Source organism: Coptis chinensis, chromosome 5 (genome assembly GCF_015680905.1).
Source record: "Coptis chinensis isolate HL-2020 chromosome 5, ASM1568090v1, whole genome shotgun sequence".
Taxonomy (NCBI): domain Eukaryota; kingdom Viridiplantae; phylum Streptophyta; class Magnoliopsida; order Ranunculales; family Ranunculaceae; genus Coptis; species Coptis chinensis.
This window is the reverse complement of record NC_141460.1, coordinates 80835586-80851152: the sequence shown is the minus strand read 5'-3', so window position 1 is coordinate 80851152 and position 15567 is coordinate 80835586. Positions and strand designations below refer to the sequence as shown.

At 35.8% G+C, this 15567-nt stretch overlaps 1 protein-coding gene across 3 annotated transcripts in view; it reads left to right on the top strand.

Moving 5' to 3' along the window:
- The window catches only part of LOC147499229 (homogentisate phytyltransferase 1, chloroplastic-like), a 45802-nt gene extending 39117 nt beyond the window's left edge, over window positions 1–6685 (top strand). Inside the window, exon 13 of one of the 3 annotated variants that reach the window (XM_086561032.1) lies at window positions 6417–6685. The gene's annotated coding sequence lies outside the window, so the exon portion shown is untranslated. Of the gene's footprint in view, window positions 1–1685; window positions 1936–3571; window positions 3838–6416 lie in introns of those variants that run through there. The other 2 variants (XM_086561034.1, XM_086561033.1) reach the window with 2 other exon arrangements.
- The last annotated feature ends 8882 nt before the right edge of the window (window positions 6686–15567 follow it).

The following is a 15567-nucleotide window of genomic DNA, read 5'->3' as shown; positions in this document are numbered from 1 at the left end:
AAGAAGGAAAACAAAATCTGATAAGTTAAGAAATTGGGTCTTCAAGATACTTGTAACCAGAGAAGATCCTCATTTTGTTCATTGCTTCCAAATTGTGATTCTTTTAGCCATTGGTTTTGTGACTCCATATGATTTTGAAATTTGTGAGTTCTAACTTTGCTTTTGTTTCTTTTTTCTTTTGTTTCTGATATCGTCTCCTTTTGAATTTGAACTTTTGGGAGATTCGATTTTTGACTCCTTTGATTTTTTTGGAGTGTTTGGTTTTTGGTGGTTTTTTTTTTTTTTTTCGAAGCAACTAACTGATCTATTTTTGTACAAGGTCTTCTCTTCTCTTTTTCTGATATCCATCCAATTCTTAACTCGTCAGCTGGGTAAACTTTTATTGTGCGTGGTAACGGGTTAGGGATTTATGGCGAAGAATAAAAAGACTTTTAGAAAATGGTGAAGGCTAAAAAAAGGGGTAACTAGAGGAAAACTATCTTTTTGGGTTTTTAACGTTTATTTGGCTGTATAGATCCAAAAAAGGATTAATTCTCTCATAGGATATGGCATGGTGATCAAGCAAGTGGACGTGTTGTCTTTTTATCCGGACATCCTTTATGTCATCACTTAATAATCATTCAGATGAGGCTTTTGGCTAGATTCTCACAGAATATGGAACTTAATTGTTCTAACCTTGGTCTCAGAAACTCACTGCTATATACAAACAAATGCTGATGCATGCCATTCATGAAAAGATGCAAAAACTATTGTACGTATATTAGTCTAAGTTCAAATAACGAATCCTTACTCTATTGTTATAATGAGACTTCTAAACTTTTTATTCATCATAGAAAAAGGAAACAAGACTTTTTAATACTAAACAGAAAAATATTTTTGGTCTTTTTCAAAAAAAAAATTTAGAAAGGAAGAAATATGCTATTATATCTACTATAGAAAATGCATAGTTTTTGCAAAATTTTACTATACCACCCCCTAATAGAAATATGTTTTGTCATCAAAGTATGAAGAAATAAGGAAAGTGATTACCTTAGAAACATGAGCAAAAACGGCAATACACCTGTATTCTGTTCTTCATGATGAAAATACGCCACCCCAAATTGCTTATCTCATTTACAGTGTAGCAAATTTTCTCTAACAGTCTATCTACCAAGATCGACTAGTATATAAGAAGGTACTTACCCACTTCTCCTGTTGCCTTTGTGATCATAGCCGTGAATTCTCAAACAACCTTTTCTTTGAGTGCGAGTATTCAAAAGAAATTATAAATGACATCAAAGCTCTATTAGGTATCACAACTGACACTAGGTCCTCAAACCGAGAGTGGTCTTCTCTGTTGTAAATCTGTAAAGGAAGTTCACTGGTGGTTGTAGTCTTAAAAGTATATATCTGTGCAATAGTCAATACCATATGGAATGAGCGCAATTCTAGGAGGTTCCAAAATAATTCTTGGCCTGCTTCTGTGGTTTTGAATAGAATCAAAAGGGAAATGAAGAATTATATTCAGGTACATATAAGTTCTGTGCTTGATTCTCCTGAAGCTAGACTTCAATGTCAATCTATTGGAATTCAGGTATAATACAAGACAAAGGCAATTGTTGGGTGTGTGTGGGTTCCTCCACAAGAGGATATGGTGAAGTTTAACACTGATGGGGCTTTAACTGAGTTTTGTGCTGGTCATAAAGGGGTTACCCGAGATAGTAGAGGAAGAGTATTAGGATCGGGTGGAGAACAAGCAATAATCTTCCAAGAACTAAAAGCTATTGAAATTGGACTCAGTAGATGCTTTGAGCTGGGCCAAATAAGGTAGAAGTTGCATCTAATTCATTACTTGCTATTCAAATCCTTAACAAGATTGCAGCCCCCCCTTGGAGTTGTTTGGATATGTTGGTGCATATAGAGAGTCTATCATTAGATTTTTGTTTCTTTTTCCCCTGTATTTAGAGAATGTAATAGACCTGCAGACCTCCTTGCAGGTGAAAATGTTGGTTTCCTTCTTTCATTGTTAACTTTTTAACTTTTGGTCCTACATATAAGATAGATGATGACACAACTGGAATACATTTAATGTTAGATGATGATACAGGTGGGAATACCTTTTGTATCTTAAAAAAAACGTCTATTCCTCATCTCCTCCACTTCCTCTATTTCCATTCTTACAAACTTAACTGAATATAATATAATAATAATAATAATAATAATAATAATAATAATAAATCTCTCAGTCTCCCTATCTTTCTCCACTTATCGAAACACATATTTTTTACTTTTTCAACATATCCATCTTGGCTTTTATACATAATACATTCATTTTGTCTACCCTCTCTAACAAAAATGAAGAAAGCTATCAAACAGATTTCTGCCCATCCTACTCCCTTTCAAAGATGAAGGTCCAACACCATATTTTTTTCCCCAAATTCCATCTTTGACTTTTGATGGTCTTGTTTTAAGGTTTTGGTAATTCATTGGGGTTCAGATTTGAGGAAGCTTCTGCAGATTCAATTCTGCTCTAAACACGCTGCTCTGTAGGAAACCATATACAATGCAAAAACTACAAATTTTGCATTTTTCTTCTATTAAACAAACTTATCTTTCAAAGCCACACTTCATTAATATTCTTCTCCAAATAAATATTGCAAAATAAATATAACTTCACCTTGTGAAATAGGTGTAACAAATATACGAATTGGAATAACAATTAAACCATTAATTGTAAAAGCAATGGGGAAAGAACAAAATAATTTTGTACATTTATAAATACCAAATCATTAGTTCGAAGAAGTAAAACAACCAACTAAATGAATCAACTAAAACCTAAACTCAGTTCAACAAACTGGAAGAGAAAGATTATTTTTCATCAATGGCTTCAAAAGCTTGTCGTCAATAAGCTCAATGGGATTGAGACTGTGGATATAAAAAATCGGTTTAGAGATCGAGTTTTTATATCCTTCTTGAAGCTTGGTTTTTTTAGATCTCCTTGTTCATTCTCAGTGAAAACTAACAAAGGGATTTTCCCTTCTTAAAGCCTCAAAATTAACGGCCTTATTAACAAATGAAAAAAATGAAAAAGAATGGGTGGGGCTACCAAAAAACTAGGCAACCCTAATAATTTCACAGTCGAGCAATAACATGCGAGGCTTTATGATACAAGATTTTTACGATCATAACAACCGAGATAATTGGTTTGCATAGTACATGTTATTAGGGAATTATGTATTTTTTTTTGCCAAGCGTATCGTAACAAAGTCTTTAGCAATTTCTAGTGGATAACAAGGTAATTTGCATTATGTCAAATTTATATTAAAGACAAACTCTTTAGCATGTTTCATTTGATGCTTGTGAATTGTGGTCGTAGACATTTCAATTATAATCTAATCTAAGTTGGTGTGATAAAATTATCTCGCTAGAGGGGAAAAAAATACATATAAGATCTATCTAAATAAGTCTTTCGTGTTAGTTACTTTATTATTTTTTTGCACTGAATAAAACAGATGAACATAGTCTCCAGCCCTAAATAAAAACAATATAACCACACAATACCATCAAGCCAATTCAATGTATCATTATACAGGACAACAATCTTCCTTTATGTCGTAGCAGCACTTCGTAAGTTGTTGGTTGAATATGGGAGCGAAAACAACAACCAAGACAATGAGCATGACTCTGATGGTATTCTTAATGTTTTCCATTGTTTTTCGTTTTAATATAGATTATTCCGCTTCTAGGTGTTTTAATTGTTGTCAGCTTCTTGAAAAGGTCTTCTTCACATTGTATATATAATCATATCATTTTGGAATGTTTATAAATTTATTCTTCGATTCATAACAACCACATTTATTTTTGTTGTTTTCATTACTAAAACTTATATTGGAACTAAGTGGTAACTAAAACGTTCTAATAATATTGCAAATCAATTAAAAAAAATGGTAATTAAAACTTTTAGTAAATGTCAAATTCAATTAAAGTTTTTACCTTTATTTCAAGAATATTCAAAGTAAGGTATTTATACCGTTAGTTTAAATGTATTAATTAAAGCTTTCCTAAAACCATTCTAAATTTAAGACTGTATTTAACAAATTAAGTGCTAATTAATTTTTTTCTATAATTGAGCAAATAGATTAAGATTTCTACTAATTTTCTCATAAACAAACTTACAAAATTTGCACTATCCATATGAAATTTAAATGAATGTATTGCTCGCAATATATATATACATATGTATGTACATAAATATCTAATTCCTAGGGGCATGTTACCTTGATAGCTTATATTTATACCCTATCTTAACAACCTCTTTCAACCATCCAGATCTATTGAAATCAACAAACAGATCAACATACTAAGTAACAAAACAAATGGATATGGGTAGACAGGTAATTTTCACATTCTTTTCTTAAATTGAACACAAAATCAGTAGATATGTTTCTCCCATTCCCTCCACATACCAAACGTCTATTCCTCATCTCCTCCTCCTCCTCTATTTCCATTCTTACAAACTTAACTGAATAAGAAAAAGAACATTCTCCATCTCACTCTTTCTCCCCTTATCGAAACACATAGTTTTTCCTTTTTCCACATATTCATCTTGGCTTTTAAACATAATACATTCGTTTTGTCTTCCCTCTTTAACAAAAACGAAGAAAGCTATCAAAGTAGATTTCTACCGTCCAACTCTTTTTCAAAGATAAAGGTCCAACACCAAAAAAAAAATTCCTCAAATTCCATCTTTGACTTTTGATGGTCTTGTTTTAAGGTTTTAATAATTCATTGGGGTTCAGATTTGAGAAAGCTTCCGCAGATTCTATTATGCTCTAAACACGCTGTTGTACATGAAACCATATACAATACAAACACTACAAATTTTGCACTTTTCTTCTATTAAACAAACTTGTCTTTCAAAGCCATGCTTCATTAATATTCTTTTCCAAATAAATATTGCAAAATAAATATCGCGGATGTAACTTCACCTTGTGAAATAGGTGTAACAAATATACGAATTGGAATAACAATTTAACCATTAATTGTAAAAGCAATTAATGAAATCCTACATGACAACAAGAAAGAAGATTGATTAATTGAATAACAAAAGCAAATAACAAGATTGAAATGAAGAACAATAATAAATGACTTGAATGAAAAAAATACTAGAATGAAAATTGAAATGATTGATTGCAAGGCCCAAAATATCGCCGATATATCCGATATATCGCCGATATATCTCGGTAAATTGGTACACCGATATCGATATTTTCGATATATATCCACCAAATATTGAACCTTTTTTTTTCCGATATATATCGGAATTTCCGATATGAAACTTTATATCGCTGATATAATCGATATTTCCGATATAATCGATATATATCGGTTGACTTTTTGACCATTTTAAAATATAAATCCGATATTTCTAATATATTTCCGATATTTCCGATATATCCGATATTTCCGATATTTTAAATAGTTTGGACTGGTTACCAAAAAAATGGATATATCCGATATATCCGATATATATCGGTTTTTGGGTACACCGATATATGCATCGATATCGAAATTTTGGGCCTTGATTGATTGAAAGAAATAATGACAAGAAAAAAAATTGATTGATTGAATAACAAAAGCAAATAACAAGATTGAAATAAAAAACAATAATAAATGACTTGAATGAAAAAAAGACTAGAAATGAAATCCTACATGACACCAGAATAAGTCTAGGTGCATTCTCTTTACAAATCATAAAGTGTATTTATTCCTTACATACACGAATGACGTCCAAAGAAAATTGGGGTTAATTGATCACACTTGCCACTTACTATCACATCATTCTATTCCTAATCGAGCTAGAGGTCTTTTATTAGGAGTTACGGGGCAAGGGTGATGATTTAGAAAGAAAAAGGAAGGGAAAAACAAAAATATGATAAATTGAGAAATTAGGTCTTCAAGATACTTGTAACTAGAGAAGAACCTCGTTTTGTTCTTTGCTTCCAAATTATGATTCATTCTTTATCTTTTTGGCTTTGTGACTCCATATGATTTTGAAATTTTGGGAGTTCTAACTTGTTTTTTTTTTTTTTTTCTTTTTGCTTTTGTTTATGATCTCGTCTCATTTTTTATTTTGAACTTTTGGGAGATTCAATTTTTTGACTCCTTTGATTTTTGTTTTGGAGTTTTGGTTTTTGATGGGTCTTTCTTTTCTTTTGAAGCAACTAACTGATATGTTTTTGTACAGTGTCTTCTCTTCTCTTTTTCTGATATCCATACAATTCTCAACTCGTTAGCTGGGTAAACTTTTTATTGTGTGTTGTAACGGATCAGGGATTTATGGTGAAGAATAAAAAGGCTTTTAGAAATTGGTGAAGGCTCAATAGGGATAACTTGAGGAAAACTATCTTTTTGGGTTTTTAACATTAATTTTGCAGTTGTATCGATCCAAAAAGGGCCTAAATTCTCTCATTGGATATGGCGTGGTGATCAAGCAAGTGGACGTGTGGTCTTTCTATCCGGACATCTTTTGTGTCATCACTCAATAATCATTCAGATGAGACTTTTGGCTAGATTCTCACAGAATATGGAACTTAATTATTCTAACCTTGGTTCGAAACTCACTGCTTTATACAATCAAATGATTATGCATGCCATTCATGAAAAGATACATAAACTATTGTACGTATAATAGTCTAAGTTCAAAGAACGAATCCTTACTTTATTGCTATAATGAGACTTCTAGACTTTTTATTCATCATGGAAAAGGAAACAAGACTTTCAATTTTTTTTTTTTAAGAAAGTAAGAAATATACTACTATATCTAATATAGAAAATGCATAGTTTTTGCAAAATGTTATTATACCCCCAAATAGAAATATGTTTTGTGCTCAAAGTATGAAGAGATAAGAAAATAGATTACTATAGAAACATGAGCAAAAACAGTGTTACACCTATATTATGTTCTTTATTATGAAAATATGTCACCCCAAATAAGTTTGGGCGGGTTGTTTGATATAGAATGAGAAATACATGGTTTATTATACTAGGGATTTACATAATTATTCTACTCTGAAATTTTTGGGTTTTTGTATTTTTGAAAACATATGTAACGCAGAAAAGAAAAATGAAAAATTTTAGCATGATGTATTTGTATTACCTTCTACTCATATTCCAAATTCCACAGAAAAAGAAAAATAGGCATATATAGAATTAATATTATACTATCGTTATAAAAAAGAAAAATTAAACAACAGAAAATACAATAAAAAGAAAACATCCAACTATACGGACACTAGGGAACTTCCTAGTCATAATCCGTGTGTGACTTGTCACAACGTCGAGAAGATCGTTCTTCTTGCTGACGTTGGGTCCTAGGGTGTTTATCGCTACGCAGGAGTGCATCTCTAATGCTCTGCAGTGTCCTTGTGACACTATGCTGAAAACATCGCTGCTCCTGCTGGAAAGACTGCTACTCCTCTCTAAAGGTTTGCTGAGCCGCTCTAATAACTTCCTGACCTTGCCTAAGGTGGTGGTCGTGCTAGTGCAGAATCCTTTGGACCTCTTGGAGGAAATGAATTCCGTCCATGGGCTAAGTGAACTGTCGAGTGGCACCTTCAGCGAAGTAGTCCACTGGTTCGGTAGGGCGTTCTTGTTCGGCAGCTCTGGTGGTAGGTGGATACCAGAGTTTTTGGACACAGTGGACATAGATAGGACCTATAGTAGCGTCTCTTACCTCCACTAGAGCGTCTATAGCATCGAACCCCCAGTGTTGCATGATCCTAGTGACCAACACTGGTAGAGGAGCGGTGGACCTCCTGGGTTTGCAGAGTTGCTCCCAAACGAAGGTGGCGATGCAAAAGTTGTTCTTCTGCTCCTAAAGAATCCATAGGATGTGCAGCATCGCCTTACCAATATCAGAAGGCTTGACTGAGCCTATCAAGTTGAAGGTTGTCCATTGAGATACTGCCAATTGATTCCTTCGCAGCGAATTCTAAAATGTGCAGTGTGACGCATAGTTTTTTCTACCCTCGAGAAGCGTTTCTGCCATCATAACATCGATGGTCTTGTTGTATGGGGACTGTTCCATCTGAGTATAGACCTTCATAGGAATCCCCAGAGCCTCACTCACCACCTCCTTAGTGAGCTCAAACGTGTGCCCATCCCTGATAACCATGATGCGGTCATCCTCCCCTCACTCCATGTGGTTATAAAACGAAAGAGTGAGAGGGAGAATAACTCGCACCTTCCAACAAAACCAAGGACTCCCATCCTCTTCTTCTTATCTTAACCTTGAAGTGCACTTCAAATAGATCGGAATTGAAGAGGGTTTGAAAATTTTGCTCCGGCACGATTTTGAGAACTCGAACCATTTAGAGTAGGGATTGATGAAATTGGGATTTTTTGTTGGATTGGGGGTTGAAAATGGAGCTTACTATAAAAATTTGGAGTGGCGGTGTGTATAGGTGAGAGGGAGGTCGCGACTATGGTAGTGGGCGGGCACGCGCTAGCTTGGTGTGGCTAGGGTTTGGGAGATTTGGGAAGATGAGGGACGGTCGGGCGGTCGCGTGGCTTAAAAAGGGTGTGATGGCACGTGCCTCTTTAGTTGTTTTAAAGTTTTGGCCCAAGCCCAAATGAAATCAGGTAATTCCAATCATATCTTTAGTGCCTTGACAACTTCAAGAGCCGATCTGCGCTTCGTTACTCGTCTGATCTTGACCCGTAAGGTACCAAAACGATCAACATTGAAAATTCTATGTAAGGGTATAGGGTACACTCACATCCAACGGTGGATGAAAAATAGATAAAGGAAAAAATGGAAAAATAACTTAAGGGAAATATATACAAACAAAAGAAGGAAAAATTTTAATTAATTTTTTTGGGTTTTTAATAAGTTTGAACCGAAACTTTAAAAGGTGGGTCATTTTAAGTCAGATTCCCAAGACTTTGAAGTTTTTAAACTTGAGTCAATCCCAACCAGATGGTTAGATTACTCTCTTCAGCTATGCTCGGTGAGCAGGTGGCTGACACATGAAAATCTTGAAAACTGAATTTTCACTATGAGGTTGAAGACCGAGACAGGTTGGTGTTTGACAGTTCGAGCACCAGCCTTCTCTCATAGCTCATCTCTTACGTGCGTATGACCTCTTACCCAAACCAGGAATGGTTTTTGGTATATTTGTCCATATCTTCAATTGCAGTTCTCTAGGAAGTGCTTACACACGATCATTGAAAATGATCCATCTAGTCTTGCTAGATGGAGGGTTTTTGTTCGCAACAGAAGACATTTTTGAAAGTTTTTAGAAAGAGAGAGATTGAGAAGGGGAAAGGTTTTGAGAAGAAAGTAAGGATTTATTTTGAAAATTTGTACAAGTTTGAGTCTTTTAATGTTAGATTCTCAAGACAAATAGAGAGGTGGAGGCAAAAAAATAGAATTAAACAGAGAATAGTTTCATTTTTTTTTTTTGGTAGATAAGTAGGGTTTTTAGAGTGGTCCCTTACTCCTTTTCATAAAGATCAAAAGAGCTGACTACATCCTTGCATATTCCTTGCCTATTACATCCTTATATACAATTTTCTTTACATCTTCAGAGATGGGTTGCTATATTTGTTTAATTCTCGTTTGGAAACGCCTCGTTTTTCTTTTCTTTTTTTAGCTGGTTTTCTCAAGAAAAAGATATCTCTAATCATATAGATGGTTTACCAAGAAGATAAAATGATACATATAGATGGTTTAACAAGAAGATAAAATTATACATGAATATGGGATCATTTTAGTTACTCCGGGTCGAATAATTTTCATTTTTATATTCTCTAGTTTTGAAAACTATGGAGAGATGTTTTAAGATACTCGTACTCAAAAAGTTGTGATTCCTGACTTTAATATTTGAAAAACAAACCATAACAGGTAATCTTAGGAAATTTTCGTGTCAGCTCTGGGGTGAACCCAATCTAGGCAGACTGAGCTTCAGCTACGTGAGTTGGGGGATTTACTATGCAAGACATGGAATGTCTTGACCCGGCGAATAGCGTGGTGATTTAGATAATTCTTAGTAAGCAAAACTAATCTCAAACTGCCCCTAGATTGCGTTGTTCTAAGGGTTGGTCTGTGTAGAATCTATTGCCCGTTTTGTTTTTGGAAAATCACATGACTATTGATGTATCGAGAATCTAGCATTAATAGAATAGAGAAAAAACAATTGTTTTGAAAAAGAAATGTAAAATAAAGAAAAGAAAATTTGTATACTCGCTCCACAGGTTCACACTTACTCAAACGACGAGTAAAAAATGTTTTACAAAGAATATGCAAGATACACGTGAACTAAGGCTCAAAAACTTACAACCACACACTCCAAATGGATGGTCCGGTTACCTTATTGATGTATTTCCTTTAAAGCAAAAGGTGGAATGGAATGGGGAAGGAATACATCGAGGAAAAGAGGATTTAATCCTCGTAGATAGGATATCAGGAAAGAAGTTTTATCGCTCTAGCTTCGTTCACGACACTTGTTGTTTCAAAGGCTGTGTTTGTTGGTTTAGGGTTTGGGATAGCTTGTCCTGGAAACACGCTTTTTTGGGTTTTGTCTTGGGCTTCAAAGATTTTTGCATGGATGCTAGGATTTGAGTTTGTTGTTGCATGATAGATAGCATTATCTCGGTAGGCTTATCTATTTGGACACTAGTTGATGGTGTATGACTGGAACTAAGTCTCTTTGGTTGCTGATAGGTGGGTTTTGGCAGTCCTGGTTAAAATGGGGTGGAACCAATGTTCTGTTTTGATTGTTATAGGTACTTTTCCTTGTCTGAATGTATTTGGTGGTTTATTGAAACCTGGAGGTGGTTGGGTTTATGGATTATTAGTCCATGCAAAGTTTGGATGTTGTCTCCATGGTGCATTTGGTACATTGAAAGCACATACTTCTTTTGGTTGAAGTGATGATAGGTTTGTGATCAAGGGACAGGTAGTATTTATATGATTTAAGCTTAAACGGAAATTGTATGGTGTGGTATTTATGGTAATGACAGGATGAAGAGTTTGGTCTTTTTGTTTGGTTGTGAGGGCTTCGATTAAAGTTTTGATTTATGGATTGGATTTCCCCTAAAAAATACCACTAGCCTTAGATATACTGGGTTAGGCTATTCTAGAATTGTTTATATTGCCCCAATGGATACTCTTTTCAGCTTGGTTTTCAAGAAAGGTTAAAGCTTTGGTTGCACCTCTAACCAAAAAATTACCATTATATTACTCATGATGTCGAAGGTTACTTTGTGTTCTTAGAGAAACCTTTGAAGAAACATTGGACAAGAGTGGATTTTTCTAGTTTATGGTGAGAACATGAATGGAGTAGGTCAGAGAATTTATCCCATGCTTTGAAAAATGTCTCACTTGGACTATGTCTGAAGAATTGTATCTTACTTCTTATCTCTTCTATTTTCTTCGATGGAAAGTACTTTTCATGAAGGAGAACACAACATTTTCCCATGTATCGAAGGAATCGGGCTTCTGAGAAAGAAGCTAAGCGTGACTCTTACCAGCTAAAGTAAAAGGAAACACTCGTACCTTCACTTGATCGTCGGTGAAGCCCGGATGGTGGAAAGTTTTGCATACTTCATGTATCCGGCGTAGATGTTTGTATGATAACTCGTGTTTAAACTTGTGGAATATGGTTAGAAGATTGAACCGTTTGGTGGAATGCGAAAATCTCCCGTGAGCGGTGTGAGTCGTATACAAGATGGAAGTCCATTTTACAACGGTGTGTAGAAGTTGGAGAGAGGCTCTTCAGCTTGTACGACTTCATCGGCCATCTTATTAGGTGGAAGAGTAGAAATTGGAGATTGTCTAGGATGACGTGCTCTCCTATGTGAGTAAGTTTTATTCTCGCTAAACCTTGTAGTGCCTAAACGTAGTATCATGCACTTTTAGCAAGATAACAAAACTATCCTAACATGCGCAAACGATGCAGTGTATGCTCATGCAATCAAAATTTGTATTTGTAATTTTGGAGTTTTGAATATCTTTGTTGGGTCTATAATTTACTATGCCTTATTCAAAGGAACAATTGGCACGCGAGACTAGGATGGATCTACTACACGGCTCAGAAGAGTAAGCAATCACTTCACCAAGTGGTGTGCTACCAAGAATTTCACTCATGATGAATTTGGGGGAGGGGAGCGAGGAAGGAAGTTGATCCACCAGAATCTGGTAACTGATTACTCTAAAATATATTGGCTATATTTTTGTCATTTTCTGGAGGAGCGTGACTACTTTAGGCTTTAGTTGATTGATTTTAATTTTTTTCTTTGGCCTAGTGCTTCAAGATTCAAGCAACATCCGATTTATCTATATTGGGGAATGGCTTCCCAATGGTTGTTATATGGATCGGGTTCAGCTTTATGCGTGAATTAAAATTGCAGCGCGGAAATTAAAATTCAAATAATCACATAAGCATGCTTGAACACACAAGGTATCCTCTTACATGAGCTTTGAGGAGGTTTAGAATTTGCCTCTCAAGCCGTGCTTACACGCTGCTTGAGGAGAAGGCGACGTTGGTTGGCACGTGATATGAGAATCAGGCCCAACTGTTTGAGCGTTCCCTGTTTTAGGTTACAAAAAATGTCTACTTAAAAAGCCCACAATCTGGGTTTTCAATAATTAAACAACTTTGCCTTTAAGGGCCCAAAACATAAAAGTAACCTAACAGTACTACTAAGACTAATAGATTAACTAGTTTAGCTATATTACTTAGATTAACTAGAGCTAATCGTAATTAGAGCGTTAATTATCAAGTTGATTCAAAGTGCGTGAGTGTATGATTCACGACTCGCCTCGCACATTTGAACTTCCCAAGGCAATGAAAACTCTAACTTTTGGTAAGTTTCACAACTTTTACAAAGTGCTCAACTCATGTTAATCCATATAATCAATCAAAAAACTTTTTTTTTTTTTTTTTTTTTTTTTAATCTCTATCTATTACAATAAAGTCCAATGATTTATATTACTCTATTACAAAATCCGGATATCTAGTTACAACCACGCATTAAAACTGAACAAACTATGAAAAAACTAGATGCAGCTATGCGAAATGGCTGGGCGGTCGTGCGGGTAGTTCTTGCCAAGTTGGTTCGTCTTCCGGCAGCAGCTTCTCCTCTCAACAGTTGAACATTGAACCTGGATTTGAAATAAAATAGATCCGTATTGAAAAATAAATAAATATATCAACGAAAATAAAAAATAAACAAGAAATGAAAGGGATAGAGTGATGCTTCCGCCTTCCCCCCTTAGATGCTCAACCAAGCATCCATGTTTCTTCAATCTATGACGGTGGCGCCATTTGAAGCTATAGTAGAGTGGTAAGTTCAAAGTATTTGAGTGAGGTTCACCATAAATTGTTTAGAACTTGGATGAATGGGAGTTATGAAAGAGAAAATGTAGCATTCCTTAGCTTTTATGACTTGTTTTTGTTAACTCTATTGTATTGAATGACAACTTGGAAAGAAACAACTTGAATGATTGAGGAAAATTTGAAAAGAACTTGTTGATTGAATGAATGAAAACACAAACTTGAAGAAATAAATTTGATTGAATGATTGAACATAAACTTAAAAGAAATAACTTGATTGAATTGAAAAACAAAAAGTAAAACAACTTAAATGTAAATGACTTAAAAAATAAATCATACACTACTCCTACATGACACTAGAATAAGTCTAGGTGTATTCTCTCTCACCTCCTACTTTTTGGTTCTTATACCCCTACTTTTACAAAAGTCTAATTTGCTCTCTCCCTCTACAATCAAGACACCTTACCATGGTTGCTTTATACTTTTCCTTTTTCCTTTTTCCTTTTGCTTTTTCATTTCTTCTTGATCAAGCTAGGTTAAGAGCAAGCCTTCTTTTGTATCAAGGCCATCCATCTCTGGTCGTCTGAGTTAAGGACGTGACTTTCAGTTCTTTAGTTTTGAGTCCTTGACCTTTGACTTGCTTTGACTTTTTCATAGCAACTTCGAGTCTTCATAATAAGCGTAAATAAGGCTCCTTTTGGTGCTAAGATATAGCTTTTATGATAAGTGGTCTGAAATGCTCTGTAACCTAAAAAAGACAATAAAAGCTATGAGTTGTCTTTTCATTATGCGTAAGAAGGGTTGTAATGCAGTAATATAAGGGTAATAAAATCCACATTTGGGAGCTAATCATTGTACATTAACCTCCAAAGAGGTAGGGCCAAAAATTAATAAAATATCACCTATACATTAAGAATACTTACGGCCAACACAAGCAAAAAGATAACATTACATAACAACCAATTCATCAAAATGTAAATAAGTATATGTATGAACCCAAATTACAACCTCTAAGATCCAATGTCTTCGTTCCTCTCTCTCCTTCTCTCATTTTTTTCTTTTTTTTTCTTACTTCTTTTTTTTTTTTTCTTTTCTTTTTTTTTTCCCTTTTTTTCCTCCTCACAATTCCTTTTTATATTACCCCCTCTTCCTTCCTATCCATTGATCTCCTTCCATCCTTCGGTCCACCTTAGCACATCTGTCTTCTTAGGGTTTCGCGGCCTTGCTGTTGTGCCCCCTGTTCCTTCTTTATTAAGTTGCCTCTTCTTTGACTCTGACCACTCTGTGCCCACATACTTCTGTACGACTTGACCACTTTTGCAGAGTCGCAGCCCCGATCAGGTGCTTCACGCCTTCCCTTTCTTATACTACCTCGGGCCAGCGGACATGCCACCTTAGTAGCCCAAAAATGGGTTGATACAAATGCCCCCTCTCGGTCCGCGGATCCGAACGGATTCGTGGGCCGAGACTCCCCAGCTGCCAGACTACCGAGCTGTCTTGTCACAAATCAATCAGTCGAATCTTTTTGACCATCATGTTACCCACTACCTTGGCCTCCGAGCCCTTGCCAAGCGTCCCTAGGCACGTGCCTTATGGCGCACGCTCCACTAGCCCTGTCTCCTCAATTCTCGCAATGTCACGCATTTACTCTTGATTGGATCTATTTACCACCTGTACCCCTCACATTTTACCATTTTGCCCTTGACTTGATGTATCCCACCCAACGCCCTTATTACTCATCCCTTCCTCTCCCCGACTCTTCACTCTTCATTTTGTTTACAGCCCTTTCAACTCTCTTCACGCCATTTTTTTCTTTTGCTTCTTTCCTTGTGAGCTCCTTGCACATGTTCTACTCTCTCCGGTGAAGCTACCCTCGCATCTCACTTATGCTCCACACGAAGATCGCCCTCTCAGTTCAGGTTTGCGTCGCCCCTTTTAGCTTCCTTTTCTTTCTAGCGTAAGTTTGCTAGTCATTTTGTTTTGGTTTCTTGTCCTTTCGTTCCCCTCTCTTTTCTTCTGATGTTCCTTCACCACTCTCTTCCCCCATCTGTCCTTGTCCATCCCCCTCTAGTGCCATGTCGGGCTCCGAATCTGGTGGTTCCTCCACTACCGGGTATACTAGATCTGTGTCACCGACCTCCCAATCATCTAAATCTGCCGCAGAGTCTGGATCTTCCAGCCCCTCCGCAGATCTCCCCGAATCTCCTTCCACGGAGTCGACCCGTGGGACCGCTGTCCCATCCACCTC